The sequence below is a fragment of the Schistocerca serialis genome, chromosome 1 (assembly GCF_023864345.2).
Source record: "Schistocerca serialis cubense isolate TAMUIC-IGC-003099 chromosome 1, iqSchSeri2.2, whole genome shotgun sequence".
In the NCBI taxonomy this organism is placed as follows: domain Eukaryota; kingdom Metazoa; phylum Arthropoda; class Insecta; order Orthoptera; family Acrididae; genus Schistocerca; species Schistocerca serialis.
Window position 1 is genome coordinate 487140667 of NC_064638.1, and position 6000 is coordinate 487146666.

A 6000-nucleotide genomic window follows, 5' to 3' on the forward strand; every position below is an offset into this window, starting at 1 on the left:
CTTGTTGTGCTGCTTCCTTTGCGGGCAATGAGTGCATCTGCCTTCGACACAGGAAACATTACACGCTTGGCAGCTGTGGGATTGGAACCCACGCCTCCGAAGAGAATGGTGCCTGACACCAGCGCCTTAGACCGCTCGGCCACGCTACCTACACAACACGCGCGTCACAAGAGCTGCGTCCTACCCCACGAGAACACACCGCAACGGCACAAAAATGAGACGTAAAAAGTGGCAACGGTGGGATTCGAACCCACGCCTCCGAAGAGACTGGTGCCTAAAACCAGCGCCTTAGACCGCTCGGCCACGTTACCGTTGCAGCAGCAGCGGCAAAACGTTTCCTTTGTACTACAAAGATCACTTCGAAATGGAAGTATCTTGGCATGTATTTCCACTGCTCTCCCACTGGAAGCGTCCCTTTAGGCCATCCACAGCAAGAAAAAGCCGTGCCCGCCGCATGGTAGCGACGCCACTTGTCTGTAGCTGTCGCAGTTAAGGAGACAGCGTCAAGAGACGTTTTCGTGCCGTGACCAGGTTTCGAACCTGGGCTTTCCGTAACCACTAAATTATCGTAGCTGTAACTGTCAGGCGGAGCTAGAATGCTCCATGTGTCAAACATATGTGAGCTCAAGGAGGTTACACTTGAAGAAAAAGCGGCAGGTTAACGCGATCACAGCGAAACCCCCGACAGCTACAGGACTCGAAACCGCGCCAACAGAGAGACTGGTGCCTTAAACCAGCGCCTTAAAGCGCTCGGCCACGCTACATGCGCTGCTTGGTGCGCCAGTGTTCCTAGCATTTGTACAAACAGTGCACGCCACAGCTTCCTGTTCTGCTGGGACTGGCTGCTCATCCATCGCACTTCAAACAACTGCCCTTTTCGACTACAGAGAGCAGCGGACGTCTGCGCTCTGGGAGGCGACATTACGTGTTGGGGATGAAGTGGTAGTGCAAACTGCGGCCTGCGGAACACGAGTGAAAAAATCAAGAGAGTACTGTCATTTCGAGTACTCGTCATTGCAACGGCAGCAAGGCAAAACTTTCAAAATTGCCGTGACCAGGATTCGAACCTGGGTTATTGCGGCCACAACGCAATGTCCTAACCACTAGACGATCACGGCCATGGCCACGGAGGCGCCCGCGAAGGCAGCTGGCTGTAATGCAAGTGGCGATACCCAGCAAAGCCTAGGCCAAGGTGTACGCCACAGCAGTGTCAGACACGGTCTCCATCACATGTATACGAGCAAATGAACGTGCCTGCGCTGTCAGGACACTAACTACAGTGGTTAGCTGCATTCACCTCCGTGGCAATGTCTTGCAGTCCCCCAAGCCTCTTGACTACAGGTATGTGGCTGGATAACAAGTGGATAGACGCTTCATCTCTCTCGCCGTCAGGTGTTGCCGTGAATCATACTTAACGTAGCTTTCTGCACGCGTCAGCGTAGCGTCAGTCGAGCAAAGTCGAGACAAGTCGCACAAGAGGAGCAACAAAAACGCGCAATTCCGGTACCGGGAATCGAACCCGGGCCTCCTGGGTGAGAGCCAGGTATCCTAGCCACTAGACCACACCGGATAACGACGGCAGTGCTCTTTCCAGCGAACGCAGCAGCCACGCACGGTTAACTGACGACAACTGTAAAAAATCCACTCTCTCGCGTTATAGAACGGCGTGCTCCGGACGCATTTCGTGGAGACGAACGCCAGCAATGATGAGAGCAAAAGGTGCCTACAAATGCTGTCGTTGCACCACGCACTGTTCTACGACCATTCACCAAGCAGACGCTCACGCCTTGTTGTGCTGCTTCCTTTGCGGGCAATGAGTGCATCTGCCTTCGACACAGGAAACATTACACGCTTGGCAGCTGTGGGATTGGAACCCACGCCTCCGAAGAGAATGGTGCCTGACACCAGCGCCTTAGACCGCTCGGCCACGCTACCTACACAACACGCGCGTCACAAGAGCTGCGTCCTACCCCACGAGAACACACCGCAACGGCACAAAAATGAGACGTAAAAAGTGGCAACGGTGGGATTCGAACCCACGCCTCCGAAGAGACTGGTGCCTAAAACCAGCGCCTTAGACCGCTCGGCCACGTTACCGTTGCAGCAGCAGCGGCAAAACGTTTCCTTTGTACTACAAAGATCACTTCGAAATGGAAGTATCTTGGCATGTATTTCCACTGCTCTCCCACTGGAAGCGTCCCTTTAGGCCATCCACAGCAAGAAAAAGCCGTGCCCGCCGCATGGTAGCGACGCCACTTGTCTGTAGCTGTCGCAGTTAAGGAGACAGCGTCAAGAGACGTTTTCGTGCCGTGACCAGGTTTCGAACCTGGGCTTTCCGTAACCACTAAATTATCGTAGCTGTAACTGTCAGGCGGAGCTAGAATGCTCCATGTGTCAAACATATGTGAGCTCAAGGAGGTTACACTTGAAGAAAAAGCGGCAGGTTAACGCGATCACAGCGAAACCCCCGACAGCTACAGGACTCGAAACCGCGCCAACAGAGAGACTGGTGCCTTAAACCAGCGCCTTAAAGCGCTCGGCCACGCTACATGCGCTGCTTGGTGCGCCAGTGTTCCTAGCATTTGTACAAACAGTGCACGCCACAGCTTCCTGTTCTGCTGGGACTGGCTGCTCATCCATCGCACTTCAAACAACTGCCCTTTTCGACTACAGAGAGCAGCGGACGTCTGCGCTCTGGGAGGCGACATTACGTGTTGGGGATGAAGTGGTAGTGCAAACTGCGGCCTGCGGAACACGAGTGAAAAAATCAAGAGAGTACTGTCATTTCGAGTACTCGTCATTGCAACGGCAGCAAGGCAAAACTTTCAAAATTGCCGTGACCAGGATTCGAACCTGGGTTATTGCGGCCACAACGCAATGTCCTAACCACTAGACGATCACGGCCATGGCCACGGAGGCGCCCGCGAAGGCAGCTGGCTGTAATGCAAGTGGCGATACCCAGCAAAGCCTAGGCCAAGGTGTACGCCACAGCAGTGTCAGACACGGTCTCCATCACATGTATACGAGCAAATGAACGTGCCTGCGCTGTCAGGACACTAACTACAGTGGTTAGCTGCATTCACCTCCGTGGCAATGTCTTGCAGTCCCCCAAGCCTCTTGACTACAGGTATGTGGCTGGATAACAAGTGGATAGACGCTTCATCTCTCTCGCCGTCAGGTGTTGCCGTGAATCATACTTAACGTAGCTTTCTGCACGCGTCAGCGTAGCGTCAGTCGAGCAAAGTCGAGACAAGTCGCACAAGAGGAGCAACAAAAACGCGCAATTCCGGTACCGGGAATCGAACCCGGGCCTCCTGGGTGAGAGCCAGGTATCCTAGCCACTAGACCACACCGGATAACGACGGCAGTGCTCTTTCCAGCGAACGCAGCAGCCACGCACGGTTAACTGACGACAACTGTAAAAAATCCACTCTCTCGCGTTATAGAACGGCGTGCTCCGGACGCATTTCGTGGAGACGAACGCCAGCAATGATGAGAGCAAAAGGTGCCTACAAATGCTGTCGTTGCACCACGCACTGTTCTACGACCATTCACCAAGCAGACGCTCACGCCTTGTTGTGCTGCTTCCTTTGCGGGCAATGAGTGCATCTGCCTTCGACACAGGAAACATTACACGCTTGGCAGCTGTGGGATTGGAACCCACGCCTCCGAAGAGAATGGTGCCTGACACCAGCGCCTTAGACCGCTCGGCCACGCTACCTACACAACACGCGCGTCACAAGAGCTGCGTCCTACCCCACGAGAACACACCGCAACGGCACAAAAATGAGACGTAAAAAGTGGCAACGGTGGGATTCGAACCCACGCCTCCGAAGAGACTGGTGCCTAAAACCAGCGCCTTAGACCGCTCGGCCACGTTACCGTTGCAGCAGCAGCGGCAAAACGTTTCCTTTGTACTACAAAGATCACTTCGAAATGGAAGTATCTTGGCATGTATTTCCACTGCTCTCCCACTGGAAGCGTCCCTTTAGGCCATCCACAGCAAGAAAAAGCCGTGCCCGCCGCATGGTAGCGACGCCACTTGTCTGTAGCTGTCGCAGTTAAGGAGACAGCGTCAAGAGACGTTTTCGTGCCGTGACCAGGTTTCGAACCTGGGCTTTCCGTAACCACTAAATTATCGTAGCTGTAACTGTCAGGCGGAGCTAGAATGCTCCATGTGTCAAACATATGTGAGCTCAAGGAGGTTACACTTGAAGAAAAAGCGGCAGGTTAACGCGATCACAGCGAAACCCCCGACAGCTACAGGACTCGAAACCGCGCCAACAGAGAGACTGGTGCCTTAAACCAGCGCCTTAAAGCGCTCGGCCACGCTACATGCGCTGCTTGGTGCGCCAGTGTTCCTAGCATTTGTACAAACAGTGCACGCCACAGCTTCCTGTTCTGCTGGGACTGGCTGCTCATCCATCGCACTTCAAACAACTGCCCTTTTCGACTACAGAGAGCAGCGGACGTCTGCGCTCTGGGAGGCGACATTACGTGTTGGGGATGAAGTGGTAGTGCAAACTGCGGCCTGCGGAACACGAGTGAAAAAATCAAGAGAGTACTGTCATTTCGAGTACTCGTCATTGCAACGGCAGCAAGGCAAAACTTTCAAAATTGCCGTGACCAGGATTCGAACCTGGGTTATTGCGGCCACAACGCAATGTCCTAACCACTAGACGATCACGGCCATGGCCACGGAGGCGCCCGCGAAGGCAGCTGGCTGTAATGCAAGTGGCGATACCCAGCAAAGCCTAGGCCAAGGTGTACGCCACAGCAGTGTCAGACACGGTCTCCATCACATGTATACGAGCAAATGAACGTGCCTGCGCTGTCAGGACACTAACTACAGTGGTTAGCTGCATTCACCTCCGTGGCAATGTCTTGCAGTCCCCCAAGCCTCTTGACTACAGGTATGTGGCTGGATAACAAGTGGATAGACGCTTCATCTCTCTCGCCGTCAGGTGTTGCCGTGAATCATACTTAACGTAGCTTTCTGCACGCGTCAGCGTAGCGTCAGTCGAGCAAAGTCGAGACAAGTCGCACAAGAGGAGCAACAAAAACGCGCAATTCCGGTACCGGGAATCGAACCCGGGCCTCCTGGGTGAGAGCCAGGTATCCTAGCCACTAGACCACACCGGATAACGACGGCAGTGCTCTTTCCAGCGAACGCAGCAGCCACGCACGGTTAACTGACGACAACTGTAAAAAATCCACTCTCTCGCGTTATAGAACGGCGTGCTCCGGACGCATTTCGTGGAGACGAACGCCAGCAATGATGAGAGCAAAAGGTGCCTACAAATGCTGTCGTTGCACCACGCACTGTTCTACGACCATTCACCAAGCAGACGCTCACGCCTTGTTGTGCTGCTTCCTTTGCGGGCAATGAGTGCATCTGCCTTCGACACAGGAAACATTACACGCTTGGCAGCTGTGGGATTGGAACCCACGCCTCCGAAGAGAATGGTGCCTGACACCAGCGCCTTAGACCGCTCGGCCACGCTACCTACACAACACGCGCGTCACAAGAGCTGCGTCCTACCCCACGAGAACACACCGCAACGGCACAAAAATGAGACGTAAAAAGTGGCAACGGTGGGATTCGAACCCACGCCTCCGAAGAGACTGGTGCCTAAAACCAGCGCCTTAGACCGCTCGGCCACGTTACCGTTGCAGCAGCAGCGGCAAAACGTTTCCTTTGTACTACAAAGATCACTTCGAAATGGAAGTATCTTGGCATGTATTTCCACTGCTCTCCCACTGGAAGCGTCCCTTTAGGCCATCCACAGCAAGAAAAAGCCGTGCCCGCCGCATGGTAGCGACGCCACTTGTCTGTAGCTGTCGCAGTTAAGGAGACAGCGTCAAGAGACGTTTTCGTGCCGTGACCAGGTTTCGAACCTGGGCTTTCCGTAACCACTAAATTATCGTAGCTGTAACTGTCAGGCGGAGCTAGAATGCTCCATGTGTCAAACATATGTGAGCTCAAGGAGGTTACACTTG

General features: G+C 54.0%; 10 non-coding genes across 10 annotated transcripts; all 10 read right to left on the bottom strand.

Annotated features, from left to right (window-relative positions):
• Positions 1 to 229: 229 nt before the first annotated feature.
• Trnal-uag (transfer RNA leucine (anticodon UAG)) lies at positions 230 to 311 on the bottom strand. The gene has a single exon. It is a non-coding gene; the product is annotated as a tRNA-Leu (tRNA).
• A 735-nt stretch (positions 312 to 1046) lies between these two features.
• Positions 1047 to 1118, bottom strand: Trnah-gug (transfer RNA histidin (anticodon GUG)). Its single transcript has one exon. It is a non-coding gene; the product is annotated as a tRNA-His (tRNA).
• Positions 1119 to 1498: 380 nt separating this feature from the next.
• On the bottom strand, positions 1499 to 1570 carry Trnae-cuc (transfer RNA glutamic acid (anticodon CUC)). Its single transcript has one exon. It is a non-coding gene; the product is annotated as a tRNA-Glu (tRNA).
• A 445-nt stretch (positions 1571 to 2015) lies between these two features.
• On the bottom strand, positions 2016 to 2097 carry Trnal-uag (transfer RNA leucine (anticodon UAG)). Its single transcript has one exon. It is a non-coding gene; the product is annotated as a tRNA-Leu (tRNA).
• A 735-nt stretch (positions 2098 to 2832) lies between these two features.
• Positions 2833 to 2904, bottom strand: Trnah-gug (transfer RNA histidin (anticodon GUG)). Its single transcript has one exon. It is a non-coding gene; the product is annotated as a tRNA-His (tRNA).
• Positions 2905 to 3284: 380 nt separating this feature from the next.
• Trnae-cuc (transfer RNA glutamic acid (anticodon CUC)) lies at positions 3285 to 3356 on the bottom strand. Its single transcript has one exon. It is a non-coding gene; the product is annotated as a tRNA-Glu (tRNA).
• A 445-nt stretch (positions 3357 to 3801) lies between these two features.
• On the bottom strand, positions 3802 to 3883 carry Trnal-uag (transfer RNA leucine (anticodon UAG)). The gene has a single exon. It is a non-coding gene; the product is annotated as a tRNA-Leu (tRNA).
• A 735-nt stretch (positions 3884 to 4618) lies between these two features.
• On the bottom strand, positions 4619 to 4690 carry Trnah-gug (transfer RNA histidin (anticodon GUG)). The gene has a single exon. It is a non-coding gene; the product is annotated as a tRNA-His (tRNA).
• Positions 4691 to 5070: 380 nt separating this feature from the next.
• On the bottom strand, positions 5071 to 5142 carry Trnae-cuc (transfer RNA glutamic acid (anticodon CUC)). Its single transcript has one exon. It is a non-coding gene; the product is annotated as a tRNA-Glu (tRNA).
• Positions 5143 to 5587: 445 nt separating this feature from the next.
• Trnal-uag (transfer RNA leucine (anticodon UAG)) lies at positions 5588 to 5669 on the bottom strand. Its single transcript has one exon. It is a non-coding gene; the product is annotated as a tRNA-Leu (tRNA).
• Between the last annotated feature and the right edge of the window lie 331 nt (positions 5670 to 6000).